The sequence below is a fragment of the Pelodiscus sinensis genome, chromosome 5, assembly GCF_049634645.1.
Source record: "Pelodiscus sinensis isolate JC-2024 chromosome 5, ASM4963464v1, whole genome shotgun sequence".
NCBI lineage: Eukaryota > Metazoa > Chordata > Testudines > Trionychidae > Pelodiscus > Pelodiscus sinensis.
Window position 1 is genome coordinate 130,599,234 of NC_134715.1, and position 15,751 is coordinate 130,614,984.

Below are 15,751 nucleotides of genomic sequence, written 5' to 3' on the forward strand. Positions count from 1 at the left end.
ATTGTTTGAAAGTGATTTATTAATTCATAATAATAATTAATAAGATGTGGCTCTGATACAGCACTGTCCCCTGGTAGGTCTCAGAGCAGAGTTGGAATATATAGTCTTTTTAAAGGCACGATGTGAGATATGTCCAGCAAATGATACATCATCGTCGATGTCAATAAGAGACAAATGGAGAGGGTTTTTCACCCCCAAAACCTTTCACAACTATGGCCGTTGTCACGTGACCAGGACAATGGCAAGCATGCCTACTGGTGGGAGCAGGCATCATGCTTAGTAGTCAGAAGTCTGTAGCCACCTGCCAAAGCCAAGAGTCACAGGCAGAGCCGGGAGCTGGAGCGGAGGGTTAGAACTGGGGTCAGACCGGAGGCCAGACCCCAGGGTTGGAGCAGACATCAGAGGTCAGGAATCCGAGTGCCGGAGCCGGGTTACCCGGGTGAGGTAAGGCAGGGAAGGCTGTGCCCAAGGCAGGGACAGGGCTGGGAACAAGCAGACACAGAAACCATCGGAGCAGGGGCGAATGCAATATCTGCCAGCTCCAGCAGTCCCTTGCTGTTACCAACTTCCTCTGTTTATATCCCTCCCCTGCTAGACTCCCTCAGCAAGCACTGAGAGATCCCAGGGCTGTGGGAGGCGGGGGTGCAGGGAGGGCCACCCAGAGGAAGAGAGAGAGGGTGTGCTGAAGCACCCCATTTAACAACGAAGATTTTGGCAGGGCACAGAGGGGCGGGGCACCTACCAAGAGTCACCTCTGTATCCCTGAGCCTTCCTTCAGCCCCCCACTGGGGAACCCTTATAGCCCCCTCAGTGCTGCGGTGGGGTAGACCTCCATCTCATTGCCCCAAAGACCTTCCAGCCTAAGTGTCGGACAAGAGACAACAGATGGAGAAATACAGGAGCCGATGAGGCAGCAGGGTCTGCATGAGACACTGTGACCTCGCCACACCAGCCTCGCCGGTGGCACGTTTTTTGTATAGGCGCTGCAGCAAATTCTTACTCATCTGAGCAGCGTCACTGACCCCAAAGAGCCCGCCCTTCCCAGCACGGTTTGCTCACGTAAGTCTGGGTGCGGAGGCCTGCTCCCCAGGCAAATCGGTGCCCACGGCGCGTGTCCTTCACCCACGTGACCCCTTCGTGCCGGGGTTTTCAAACTTTTTTTTCCTCGTGACCCAGCTGAAGAAAATTGTTGATGCCGCAACCCAACATAATCCTAGAATCCTAGGGCTGGAAGAGACCTCAAGAGTCATCGAATCCAAAGCAGGACCTACCCCAACTCAGTCATAAATTAATGGAGATTGCCAATCTCCTAGAACTAGAAGGGACCTTGAAAGGTCATCGAGTCCAGTCCCCTGCCTTCTCAGCAGGACCAAGTACCATCCCTGACAGATTTTTGCCCCTTACCCCAAATGGCCTCCACAAAGATTGAACCCACAACCTTGGGTTTAGCAAGCCAATGCTCAACCACTGAGCCGGGACTTAAATCCTCTAGGGATGGAGATTCCACCCCCTCCCTAGGGAACCCATCCCAGTGCTTCCCCACCCTCCTAGGGAAATAGTTTTTCCTAATATCCAACCTAGACCCCTCCCCCCCCCCCCACTGCAACTTGAGACCATTGCTCCTTGTTCAGTCATTTGTCACCCCTGAGAAAAGCTTCTCCCCCGTCCCCATCCTCTTTGGAACCCCCCTTCAGGGAGTTGAAGGCTGCTCTCCACTCCCCCCTCACTTTTCTCCTCTGCAGACTAAACAAACCCAAATCCCTCAGCCTTTCCTCGTAGGTCATGTGCTCCAGCCCCCTCATCAATTTGGTCGCCCTCCGCTGGACCCTCCCCAATGCGTCCACATCCTTTCTGTAGTGGGGGGCCCAGAACTGGACACAATACTCCAGATGAGGCCTCACCAGAGCCGAATAAAGGGGAATAATCACTTCTCTGGATCTGCTGGCAATGCTCCTCCTAACGCCCCCTAATATTCCATTCACCTTCTTGGCTACAAGGGCGCCCCGTTGACTCATCTCCAGGGTCTCATCCACTGTCACCCCCAGGTCCTTTTCTGCAGAACTGCTACTTAGCCAGTCAGTCCCCAGCCTGTACCAATACTTGGGATTCTTCCATCCCAAGGGCAGGACTCTGCACTTGTCCTTGTTGAATCTCATCAGCTTTCTTTTGGCCCAATCTTCCAATGTGTCTAGGTCACTCTGGACCCTATCCCTGCCCTCCAGCGCATCTACCTCTCCCCCAGCTTAGTGTCATCTGCAAAGTTGTGACTGGAGTGTGGACTCTGGGGTAGGGCTGAGGATGGGAGCTTTTGGGGTGTAGGAGAGGGCCTGGGTTTGGGGGGGTAGGACTGGGGAGGGAGGCACTTACCTTGAGTGGCTCCCGGTCAGTGGTGCAATAGGGCGGCTAAGGAAGCTTCCTGTCTCCCCTGGCCCCGCAGACCAGGCTGCGCCCCAGAAGCAGCCGGCAGCAGGTTTTAACCAATGGGAGTGTGGAGCTAGTGTTTGGGGCAGTGCGGGGAGTCCTGTGCACTCTCCCCACCTTCATTCAGGAACCGGGCCTGCTGCCGGCTGCTTCTGGGGCGCAGCGCAGTCTGCAGTGCCAAGACAGGCAGGGAACTGCCTCAGCCCCACCCCACTGCTCACTAGATCCCCCTGCAGCCACGAGCCCCAGTACCCCGCTTCCCACCACCCAGTGTTTGGAAACCCCTGGCTCACTGCCGAGTCTCCCAGCAGGCACAGAGCCACTCCCGGTCCAGCCCTGCAGGGACCTGTCCCTGCTTGTAACTCAGCCAGCCCCCACCGTGTCCCACACAACACTAGTCCTCAGTGTGGTCCTTTCCGCCACTCCCCTCCCACCCCACGCCGCCTCCCGGGCTCCTCAGAGAATCATAGAATAGTGTCGTAGAATACTAGGACTGGAAGGGACCTCGAGAGGTCATCGAGTCCAGTCCCCTGCCCTCACGGCAGGACCAAATACTGTCTAGACCATTCCTGATAGACATTTATCTAACCTACTTTTCAATATCTCCAGAGATGGGGATTCCACAACCTCCCTGGGCAATTTATTCCAGTGTTTAACCACCCTGACAGGTAGGAACTTTTTCCTAATGTCCAACCTAAACCTCCCTTGCTGCAGTTTAAGCCCATTGCTTCTTGTTCTATCCTCAGAGGCCAAGATGAACAAGTTTTCTCCCTCCTCCTTGTGACACCCTTTTAGATACCTGAAAACGGCTATCGTGTCCCCCCTCAATCTTCTCTTTTCTAAACTAAACAAACCCAATTCTTTCGGCCTTCCTTCATAGCTCATGTTCTCTAGACCTTTCATCATTATTGTTGCTCTTCTCTGGATCCTCTCTAATTTCTCCACATCTTTCTTGAAATGCGGTGCCCAGAACTGGACCCAATACTCCAACTGAGGCCTAACCAGCGCAGAGCAGAGCGGAAGAATGACTCCTCGTGTCTTGCTCACAACACACCTGTTAATGCATCCCAGAATCATGTTTGCTTTCTTTGCAACAGCATCACACTACTGACTCATATTCAACTTGTGGTCCACTCTAACCCCTAGATCCCTTTCTGCCATACTCCTTCGTAGACAGTCGCTTCCTCATCCAGCCTTCCCTCGATCTGGCCAGCAACTTCCCGCTGGAGTCTCTCCACCAAACCCAAACGCTGAACCAAGCAGATCGAAAGCCACTTCTCCCCTTCCTGGGCTTGATCTTTCAATCCATCCCCACCTCTGTGCTTCTGCCTCCCGGGTGTTAGCTCCGCCCGCTCCCTCCTGGACTCTGCCCCTAGTCTGCCTGTGTATCGTCCTGCCCCCAGTCTGCCTGGCTGGTCTGCCTGTGTATCCTCCTGCCCCCAGTCTGCCTGGCTGGTCTGCCTGTGTATCGTCCTGCCCCCAGTCTGCCTGGCTGGTCTGCCTGTGTATCGTCCTGCCCCCAGTCTGCCTGGCTGGTCTGCCTGTGTATCGTCCTGCCCCCAGTCTGCCTGGCTGGTCTGCCTGTGTATCCTCCTGCCCCCAGTCTGCTTGGCTGGTCTGCCTGTGTATCGTCCTGCCCCCAGTCTGCCTGGCTGGTCTGCCTGTGTATCCTCCTGCCCCCAGTCTGCCTGGCTGTTGACTTTTCACAGCCGACTGCCAAAGACTCTTTCACCCCTGCTGCCCTCTCCCGTCAGGCCCAGCTCTCCCCTGTGGCTTCTCTTCTCTCCGCTCCCTTTCCTTCCTCCCCTGCAGCCTTTGCCCCATTGCTCCGGGCACCTTCCTGGGTGACACCCATCTCCGCGCCAGCTGGTTGAATCACCAATTACACCCGATGCCCAGGGGTTTAACTGGGCTCTGCCTCTTGTTAAGCTGCAATTAACCAGAGTGGGGCCGGCCACCCCATCCCAGGGCGTCAGCGCTCGCATGCAAGGGGGTGTCCAGGAAAAGCCCAGGCTCAGACGTATACTGTCCACGGCCCGGATGCTCTTTCATCAGCATAGGCAGTTCTCCGCTGTGTGTGGCGAGGCCTGGTTCTAACGCCGCTGGTGGAAATGTACAGTAAAACTAAACGAAAAGACGAAATTACTGCAGCCCCCAAGAGCCAATGACCCATTAAATAAGTGACAGTCGTCTCCGGAGAAGGAAGGCGATTTAATTAGCACTAACTCAAAAAATAGCAACAAATAAAACACCCATCTGGATTCGAAGCACCGCGCGAAGCCATGTCTTCCTAGGAGTGCCGGGCTGCGGGAGACACCTTCCGCCAGAGGGGGAGAGAAATTGATTTAAAGAAAAAAAAATCCCAGAATAAAACACATGGGCCTGATTGAGAGACCCCTGCCCTAGTGCAGTGGCACCTAGGGGTCCTGAACACGCCAGGGGGAAGATCCCAGGTGCGGGGGCAGGGTACATAAAAACGGACACACTAGGTCAGACCAAAGGTCCATCTAGCCTAGTATCCTGTCTGCCGACAGTGGCCAACACCAGATATCCCAGAGGGAGGGACACAACAGGTAATCCTCACGTGATTCCTTCCTTGTCACCCATTCCCAGACAGACAGAGGCTGCTAGGGACACCATTCCTACCCATCCTGGCTAATAGCCATTGATGGACCTCACCTCCATGAATCTAGCTAGCTCTTTTTTGAACCTCGTTCAAGTCCTAGCCTTCACCACATCCTCAGGCAAGGAGTTCCACAGGTTAACTGTGCGCCGAGTGAAGAAAAACTTCCTTTCCTTTGTTTTGAACCTGCTGCCTATTCATTTCATTTGGTGACCCCTAGTTTTTATGTTGTGGGAATAAGTAAATCACCTTTCCTTATTCACTTTTTCCACCCCAGTCACGATGTTACAAATCTCCATCCTATCCCCCTCAGTCTCCTCTTGTCTAAGCTGAAAAGTCCAAGTCTTTTTCATCTCTCTTCATATGGGACCCATTCCAAACTCCTCCTCATTTCGCTGCCCTTCTCTGCACCTTTTCCAGTGCCAGTCTGACACAAGAGGCGCTGGGGCGGTGGGCAGGGGGTGTGACAGGAGGGGACAGGTGCCGGTGCGAGGGGATTCTGGGCTAATGAGCACAGGCAGCCGGTGAAGACTGACATAATCCCCCGGAGCTGGGCTGCTTTGGACAGGTCTGCACCGTGCAGTGGTGGCCCTAACAGCCACGTTCCCACCCCCTCCCCCAGGCTGGGCTGGCTCTCACCAGTCAGCCCGATGGCTTTGCCGTGGGCAAGCGTGTTTTTTTGCTCTGCTGCCCGCTCAGCCTGATCTCAGACCTGCGACCACGGCCCCTGCAAGGGTGTAAGACCTTGCCCCCGACACGCACCCAGGGCTGCATACCTGCGTCCTCCTTGGGGCTACTGTGGGGGGGGGGGACAATCATGTTTGCGGGGGAAGGGCACTGAATGAATTTTCATACATGGTCACAGGCTGGCTTCACCCCACCTGGAAGGGGCGGGGTTTGGGGCAGAAGGGGCGGGGCCAAGATCTTGCCCCCCCGAGTTGTCTGGGGCCGGAGGCTTTGAATTAAAAACACAGCAAAGGGCTCCCGACCCTGCCCCTACCATGTCGCCCGGGGTTGCTGCAATTTAAAGGGCTCACGGCTCCGGCCCCTGCCAGGGCAGGGTCATAACTGGGAGCCGTGAGCCATTGAGATAGGATCCTGCTGCCCAATTCTAGGCTAGCGGGCGTGGCCTGGACAGCCCCCTTCTCCTGCTCTCTGAACCAGCCCGGCAAAGGAGCAGCACACTTCCGCCCCGCCGGGCCTCCACCAACAATTTAAATGGGGTCCCTCCTCATGCCCCTCCCCCTTCTTCCTGGTGGCCCTCCCTGCACCCCCTCCCCTGCAGGCACCAGCGTCCCATGCCTCCCGGGGTAGGCGGCAGGCAACGATTACCCCTTACGTAGCCCTCCAGGAGGGAGCTGCGACTCAGAGGGGTCTCCGCGGGGGTGGCTCAGTCCCTCCCGGCTCTACCACAGGGTTGCCGTGCTTTCTGCACCAGGCCTGCGACACGGGGGATACCCCTGAGCACAGCTAGCCCCTCACAAGTGCCAGCTGAGGGCCTTTCGGGGGGCACTGAGAGATGCCGGGCCTGTTTTTCTGGGCATTTTCTCTTCTCCCTGTCTGAGGCCTCTAGGAACCAGGTGGTGGATTAAGAAGCACAGGCTGCCCGTGAGGAAACACACCGAGACCCACCCAGCTGTACGGCTTTCCCCGCCCGAGTCGCACAACCACACATCGTGTGTGCAGCGGGAGCGCCTTAAGAAGCGATGTTTTTCGAACGGGCCCCGTTTGGGTGACGGCGTTGGGCGGGAGACGGGCCTGTTCTCCAGAGCCCGTCGGCGCCGGCTGGTTTGTGACAGCATCGGCCCCATCTGATTCGGCTGCCTTGTCCTTTTCTTTTTATCTCCCCCACCCTAAGCTGTGACCCTTCTACTTTTATGTGACAGGCTCTTGGCACTGGAACCGTTAGGACGATCTACAGGCTGAATTGGCCGGTAATGTACATGACACACCAGCGGGAGGGCAGAAAGGCCCTCACCAGAACCGAACTCTCCGTCCAGAAGAAATCCACTGGTGGATATGGATCGAGACCAGGGGGGCTGACACAGCTTATGCAGTAGGGGGTGCTGAGAGACAGTGAATCAAATGCAAACTCGGTACCTAACGGCAAGCACTTTCGGACGGGATCGGGGCTGCTATAGCCCCCTGCACCTGACCAAACTGAGCTCAGAATCGGGCCCCGGGGGACTGTCTACGCTTGGCTGTCGGGAGCCTTCAACCGACTAGTGGGGGTAGCGGTGTATACGGGGCCCAGAGGGCTGCCGGCCTCCCATTCACTGTCTCCTCTAGCCTCCTCTCAGCAGTGGTAAATTGCCAGGGCTCTGTTTACACCAGTGGTTTGCAAGCAACGGGTCGCAACCCAGCACTGGGGCTCGCTGCTGCAGGGGATCAGGGGAGCAGTGGGGGGGGGGCTAAGGCAGGTTCCTGCCAGTCCCGGCACTGCAGACTGTGCTGCACCCCAGAAGTGGCTGCCAGCAGACCTGACTCCTAGGTGTGGGGGGGGGAGGGGAGAAGGAGAGGGCACAGGGGCTTCTCACTGCCATTGGCTGGGAACCCACTGCTGGCTGTTTCTGGGTGCAGCCTGGTCTGCGGGGTCAGGGGAGGCAGGAAGCTGCCTTTGCCCCCCCACTGCACCGCTGACCGGGAGCCGCTTAAGGTCAGCCCCTCCTGCCCTAGCTCTGCCCCCCCCAACCCGGACCCCCTCCTGCACCCCAAACTTCCCATCCTCAGCCCCACCCCAGTCCCACACTCTAGTCAAATGATCTTGGGTCACAGCATTAGCAAGTTTCTTCAACTGGGTCACGAGAAGAAACGTGTGAAAGCCCCTGGTCTACAGCGCAGCCCATGCTGCCATGCTCAAGCGGCAGGGGGTTCCCACGATACCCCAGCGTGGCCACAGCCTGTGTGTGAGTAGCACAGAGGCAGAGAGGACGTACGGAAGTCCACATCTAAGTAGGGGCATGTTTCAGCTCGCACCCTCCCCTGCTGATTTTCCGGCCCCCGCCCCTCTCTTCCAACCCCAGCATCCCCTCACTTCCCCAGATTCCCCAACCGAGTGGGGCCAATGCCTCAGTCCCCCACCAAGCTCGTCTCAGGGGCCCCCAAACCCTGCTCAACTCCCACCAACGCTCGCGGCCCGTCCTTACATCTCTCCACCAGCCTAGCCTGCGTCACTAACCCGGTCACGCCGCCACGGCACGCGTGAACAGGCTAATCTTGCCTCTGAACTCATTTTCATCCCTTATCAGCCGGGGCTGAAAGGGCCATATTAAGGAGCAACGCTGCCTGGATGTGCATGTGCACTCAGAAGATAAATGTAATCACTGGAACTGATTAACTAGTAAACTCATTTCCAGAATCTGCTAATTGTTCTAGCTGAGGCGAGGGCATGCTGATGCATTAGCAATAGATTTCTGGAGCAGTCCCGGGTCCCGTCTGTTGGACTTTCTTTCCCTGCTGCAGTCATGTGTTTACGAAGCCACATATTTGACTGTCTTATCTTTGTTCCCTTGTTTATGGGAAAACATAACACAACAGACCCCCACCAAATAATATTCATGGAGAGGGCCATGCAGGAAAAGTCGTTTCGCTTGACAGCCGGGATGAACGGACGGCCACAGAGTTCACTGCTGACTCCGTGGCATGTGGAATCTCAGTCCATCTCAAGCATGGAATATGTATTAAAGAAAGACAGCTACAGGTTGAACCTTTCTAGCCAGCACCCTCGGGACCCGAGAATTTGCCAGACCATGGGAGGTCGATATTGTCTAGCAGCATTATCAATACCGTATTTTCCGGCGTATAAGGCGACTGGGCGTATAAGACGACCCCCTAATTTTCCAGTTAAAACATAGGTTTTGGCCTATACTCGCCGTATAAGACTACCTCCCCTTCCGAGGCAACACCATTTAATAACACCAGCCCGCTGGATGTGCCCTAATACAGTACTGTAGCTTCGGCTACATACAGAACATCCCTGTGCTGATACTGTATGTACCACGCTGAGCCAATCCCGGCAAGCGGTGTATTCTATTAATGCATACAAAGCCTGCTCGGATTGGCAAAGGTTGTAATAGCCCGCCTCTCTGACTCAGCCAATCCGAGCAGGCTTTGTATGCATTAATAGATGACACCGCTTGCCGTGATTGGCTCAGCGCAGTACATACAGTATCAGCAGAGGGACGTTCTGTATGTAGCCGAAGCTACAGTATGTTTATACCCGGCGTATAAGACGACCCCCGATTTTTGGGGGATGTTTTTTAGTATAAAAAGTCGTCTTATACGCCGGAAAATACGGTACTTCTACTGCTGACTGGGCTTTTAGAAAACATGGAGGGGTAAATTAGAGCTAAATCACAGCACAGAACACTGAGAGCCAGGACTGGTGTATGGGACCGTGGGAAATTTGGCTATACCCATGATAAGCGGACATACCGCTAACTAAAATCATGCCGGACCACGGATGTTGCTGGGCCGCAAAGTGACTGACTAGGAACATGCGGTAGGGCCGTGGTGTCCAAATATCCAAACATGTGGATATTTGGCCGGATGAGTGTGACTAGTTCACTATACCAATAGCCACTATAGAGGCTACCGCTTCAGAACTGATTGGACACCACGGCGGAAGGGGATAATGCTGCAGTGGGTGGGGATGGCCCATAGGGGTTAATAAACATCCTCCTTTCTCTGCGTCTATGAAAGGAGGAAGCAGAGCGGAGAAGAACCTGGTGAAGTGTATCTAGCCCCCTTCAAACTCCCCCTCTAAACTCTCGTGTTAGCTGCTCCCGTTTGCTAGCTCCTCTAGTCACTTAGGAGTGGGCTTTTTAAAGGGCTTAGAAGACCGGCCTTCCTGAGTAGCCCTGTCCCCTGGTTAAGTCTTGATGGGTGTGAAAGGGATTAAGGCTCAAAGCCTTGTTAAAAAGCTCTCCGCCTTGCCTAGCAGGCTGCTAGCTTCAGCCCAGTCTGCAAGCAAACAAGATCAACGCACCAAGAATGGAGCAAGCACACCACAAACACACAACAACTGATCCCAAAGGTCCTCTTCGAGAACTCGCTTGTCAAAACTTCCCTGTCAGCGGCTCCTGTTCGCTAGCCACACAACGTGCAAGGATGCACCATGCGTAAAGTGTTTGTGCATGCACACATATCCCTTAACCTCACTTCCTCCGCTCAAAGATCAGTGACAGGAAAACCTTAGAGAAACCTGGAGGTAGGGTCTTCAACAACTTCTGATGAGTGTGCTTACACAAATAGATTCGCTTGCAGAGATTCACAGAGTTTAAGGGCTCCAGCTAGGCTCAAAATAAGGTAAGATCGGCTTCTCTCATTTCATTTTGATCCTTCTACAGCTAATAATGGCACGACTTCAAGAACACATCGAGATGCATGAAACTGGAGTAGGAGATGGAAAGAATCAACCAGATCTTTCCTAACCTCAGAGGTTACTCGCTGGTTCAGATTTGATTGTGGTGGTGGCTGGAGAGATTCAATTCTTTAATCGAGAGGTAATAGAGATGTAGCCGTGTTAGTCTGGTCTTGCTGAAACAAAAGACAGGACTATGTAGCACTTTAAATACTAATAAGATGGTTTATTAAGTGACGAGCTTTCGTGGGCCAGACCCACTTTCTCAGATCAAATTGTGGAAAAAAATCCACTATTTGATCTGAGGAAGTGGGTCTGGCCCACGAAAGCTCGTCACCTAATAAACCATCTTGTTAGTCTTAAAATGCTGCATCGTCCTGTTTTCTGTTTAATCTAGATTCTAGAGGGAGCATGCTACTAAAATGTGTGCTCTGTCTCCCTCCAGTGGCTGGTTCAAAGGAAATCCCAGCCCATAACGGCTAGCAATTAATGGCAGTGTGTCTTTAGGCAAAGGGGTAGAAGCGTGCATGGGTGATGGTGCTTAATGGCCTGGGTTAAAACTCCGTGGGTAGACCAGACATGGGGAGCTTTCACTTGAAACAGTCACCAAGTCTGAGAGTAGCTCCAAAGTTCAGGGCATTTGAACGGTGGCTCAGTCTGGTACCATTCATAAAGCTGAACTATGGCTCAGATTTGCACGTCGGAGATGTTGCATTTGGGGGCTTAAGTCCAGGTCCTTCCCTCTTGTGTCTCAGGCATCTTGGAATAGAATTGCACGTCCCTGTCTGGGTTCCCCTGGGAGCTGTTTTCAACCACTTGCTTGTGCCAAAGGACTGGAGTACATGTGCTAGAAAATCCTCTTTCTCCATTAAATACATTCCCCCATGCGGCAGCCGCATCTAGTTGTTTACCAGGCTTATTTTAGACCTGAGTATTAAACCAATATTGCTCTCTTGGTGAAGGTTTTTTCCCCCCGTCATCGGTGAAATTGCATGTGAATTCTGAGTTTTCCAGTTAATTGAACAAGCGTAAGCACCCTGCAATACAACAAACCCCTGTACCGTACATATGCTTTATTCCGCCGTTCCTCAGGGGCATGTATTAAAACAGTCATAAGAAAAACAAGAAAGACACTTGCTGTTTCTCTGAGAGTCGCTCTTTTGCCTCCTCTGTGATCCTGTTTATCCATCCTCCTCCTCTGCAAATTTCATTTTTTTGGGTGGGGAGAGGCTGCCCATAAAAAGCAGCTATAATACAACTGGTCAGAGAACGGGATTCTCATTCTGCAGCAAATTCAAAATATGATCCCTCTCCCCCACACACAAAAAATATAAATATCATTTGGAAATCATTTTATGAAGAGAGATTAAAAAGACTTGGACTTTTCAGCTTAGATAAGAGGAAACTAAGGGGGGATATGATAGAGGTCTATAAAATCATGACTGGTGTGGAAAAAGTGAATAAGGAAAAGTTATTTACTTATTTCCACAATATAAGAACGAAGGGTCACCAAATGAAATGAATAGGCAGCAGGTTTAAAACAAACAAAAGGAAGTTTTTCTTCACTCAGCGCACAGTGAACCTGTGGAACTCCTTGCCAGAGGATGTGATGCAGACTAGGACTTGGACAGGGTTCAAGAAAGAGCTAGCTAGATTCATGGAGGTGAGGTCCATCAATGGCTATTAGCCAGGATGGGTAGGAATGGTGTCCCTAGCAGCCTCTGTTTCTCTGGAGGCGGGTGACAGGGAAGGAATCATGTGAAGATTGCCTGCTGTGATCTCTCCCTCTGGGGCATCTGGCAGTGGCCACTGTCAGCAGACAGGACACTGGGCTAGATGGACCATTGGTCTGACTCAGTGTGGCCGTTCTTATGTTCTTACGTTAATGGAACAAAAATGAAAATGCCCATGGAAAAGGGAACTCTCACATTGTGTTTAGAAAACAATGGGGGATCTGAGAGCCCCAGTTCTGGGAGGGCCCTGCCCCAGTGGTAGGAAACCTGAGATGCCAGGCAGCTAAGATGCTGGGAGCATAGGAGTTGGGGGAGCCAGAGCTACCAGGCTCCCCAGCAGACAAGATGTCAATTTATGGAGGAGCTAGATACATGAGCTGGCAGGAAAGCAGGCCAGGTTCCAATAAAACCGTAGAAATGCAGGGCTGGGGGGGAGCCCAAGCGGTCATCAGGTCCACCCTTCTGCACTGAAGCAGGTTCGAGTGAACCCCGACCATCCCTGCCAGGTGTGTGTCCAGCCTGTTCTTAAAAACCTCCAAGGATGGGCATTCCACAACATTCCTTAGGAACCCGTTCCAGAGCTTTTCCTAGTAGTCAACTTCAATTTCTCTTAAAGCAGATTACGCCCATTACTTCTTGTCTTACCTTTAGCTGACATAGTGAACAGTACTGTAGATCACGGTCTTTTTCATAGATGTTTGCGACATATTTGAAGGTTGTTCTCAGCTTCACCCGCAATCTTCTGCCGTCAGTGGGAGCAGGGCGTGAAAGATCTCTTCCCTGACAGCTGGCTGGGAAGAAATGTTGGGGGTGTCTATGTAAAAACAGTTTAATCATAAAATCATAGAGCTGGAAGAGACCTCAGAAGGTCATCAAGTCCAGCCCCCTGCCCAAGGCAGGACCAATCCCAATTAAATCAACCCAGCCAGGGCTTTGTCAAGCCGAGACTTTGAGTCTGCTTTGCTTAGCTAGTTGACAGACGGAGCGGGGTTTTGCTGATTGTAATCAGTTTGGCTGGGGTTGGGTCAGAAAACACAGTTAGTACCGAATGCAGGGGTATAGAAATGCTGCTGTTATCGTTAATGGGAGTGAGCCACGTCCACCCTGAGGGAATTGGCCTAATTAGTACTGGTCCTCCACTTGATAAGGTAACTCCCTTCTTTTCAGGTGCTAGTGTATTGACGCTCACCTCTAAATTCCACTCCATGCAGCTGACACAGTGGTTTTTACCCACAAAAGCTGATGCCCAAATAAATCTGTCTCAGAGGTGCCACAGGACTCCTCACTGTTTGTGTGAACAGTGTGGTAATTATTGGAAGATGACAGGGAAGCAGGCGTGTGCTTAACCTGTCCCAAAGGAAGAGGGTCACGCTCAGCAGAAAGGACGTTGTTAGGTAGGGGCTAGATTATCTTAGAATCATAGAACCATAGAGCTGGAAGAGACCTCAGAAGGTCATCGAGTCCAGCCCCCTGCTCTAGGCAGGACCAATCCCAACTAAATCAACCCAGCCAGGGCTTTGTCAAGTCGAGACTTAAACACCTCTAGGGATGGAGACTCCACTACTTCCCTAGGGAACCCATTCCAGTGCTTCACCACCCTCCTAGGGAAATAGTTTTTCCTAATATCCAACCTGGACCTCTTCCACCACAACTTGAGACCATTGCTCCTTGTTCTGCCATCTGTCACTACTGAGAACAGCCTCTCTCCATCCTCTTTGGAACCTCCCTTCAGGAAGTTGAAGGCTGCTCTCAAATCCCCCCTCACTCTTCTCTTCTGCAGACCCAAGTCCCTCAGCCTCTCCTCATAGGTCATATGCTCCAGCCCCCTAATCATTTTGGTTGCCCTCCACTGGACCCTCTCCAATGCGTCCGCATCTTTTTTGTAGTGGGGAGGCACAGAACGGGACATAATACTCCAGATGGGAATAATCTCTTCTCTGGATCTGCTGGCAATGCTCCTCTTAATGCACCCTAATATGCCATTAGCCTTCTTGGCTACAAGGGCGCCCTATTGACTTATCTCCAGCTTCTCATCCACTGTCACCCCCAGGTCCTTTTCTGCAGAACTGCTACTTAACTGGTTGGTCCCAGCCTGTAACAATGCTTGGGATTCTTCCGTCCCAAGTGCAGGACTCTGCACTTGTCCTTGTTGAACCTCATCAGATTTCTTGTGGCCCAATCCTCCAATGTGTCTAAGTCACTCTGGACCCTGTCCCTGTCCCTGCCCTCCAGCGTATCTACCTCTCCCCCCAACTTAGTGTCATCCGCAAACTTGCTGAGGGTGCAACTCATCCCCTCATCCAGGAAAACCCCAAACATTACAACAGCACCCTGTGAGAGGAAGAAGGGTGGAGGCAGGTATTCTGATCAGGAGGCTGCAGCGTCTCTCCAGGGGCACTCCCTACACTGGTTTGACCTCTTCCTCCCCGCTGTTCAAGGAATGGAGCTAAACAGGCTTCATGGGGAGCCTCTGAGATTTAATTGCAGCTTTATCAGAGCTGCAACCGGTCCTGGCAGAACTGTGATTCTGCCCTGCCTACTCGGAGCTGGGTTTCTGTCCAGCCTGAAAAGAGCTGAAAACCACTCAGGCCAGGACAACGCTGGACCCAGCAGCTCAGCTTACGGGACTCAACTCCAACTCCATAGAATACATAGCTGAAGTTGGCTTCCTTTAAGTTGTGGTTGGTGACATCCCCACAGCAGGACAAGCAGGAGTACTGGCAGACGATGGGGGCACCCTCTGAGTTTGATTGAGTATGTCTTAAGTAGACCTGCTAAATTAAACTCCAATCGCGACAGCGGCGATCTTCCACTTAGTGTAGACAAGGCGTAAGAGACCGATGTACAGAGGTCACAGCAGAGAGGTGAATGGCAATGAATGGTGACTGACAGCCAGCAAGGCAGCAGCGAAGACACAATGAGTAGCCAGCAGAGTGTCAGGTGGAAGGACACAGCAAAAAGGTGGAAGTAACTGGAATAGCACCGCCCTCATCAAACAAGTGGCCCAGTGAACCCCCCCCCCAGACTTCCCACCCCCTAGTCTGAACCCTCCACCCCTAACTCACTTGCCAAACTCGCACTAGCTGCTCCTGTTCACCAGCCACACAATGTACAAGGATGCGCCATGCATCAGGGGTGTGTGCACACATCCCTTAGCCTCACTTCTTCCACCCAAAGATCCGTGATGGGAAAACCTTGGAGAAAACTGGAAGATGGGTCTTTAAGAGCACCTGATGGGAGTTGTGATACAAATAGGTTCACTTGCAGAGATTCTAGTTTAAGGATTCCAGCTAGGCCCAAGGTACCATAAAATCTAATAATGGCAAGACTCAAGGAAGCATCGAGATGCATGAAACTGGCGTAGGAGATGGAAAGAATCAACCAGATCTTTCCTAACCTCCGAGGTTACTCGCTGGTTCGAATTCGATTGCCGTCTTGGCTGGAGAGTCAGTTCTTTCATCTGTTGTGTGCTCTGTCTCCCTCTAGTGGCTGGTCCAAAGGCGATCCCAGCCTATAATTGCTAACATGGCAGCGTGTCTTTAGGCCAAATGGTGGAGGTGTGGGTGATAGTGCTGAACCCTGTCCCTCCCTCCTGGAGCCCCCCATTGTCTC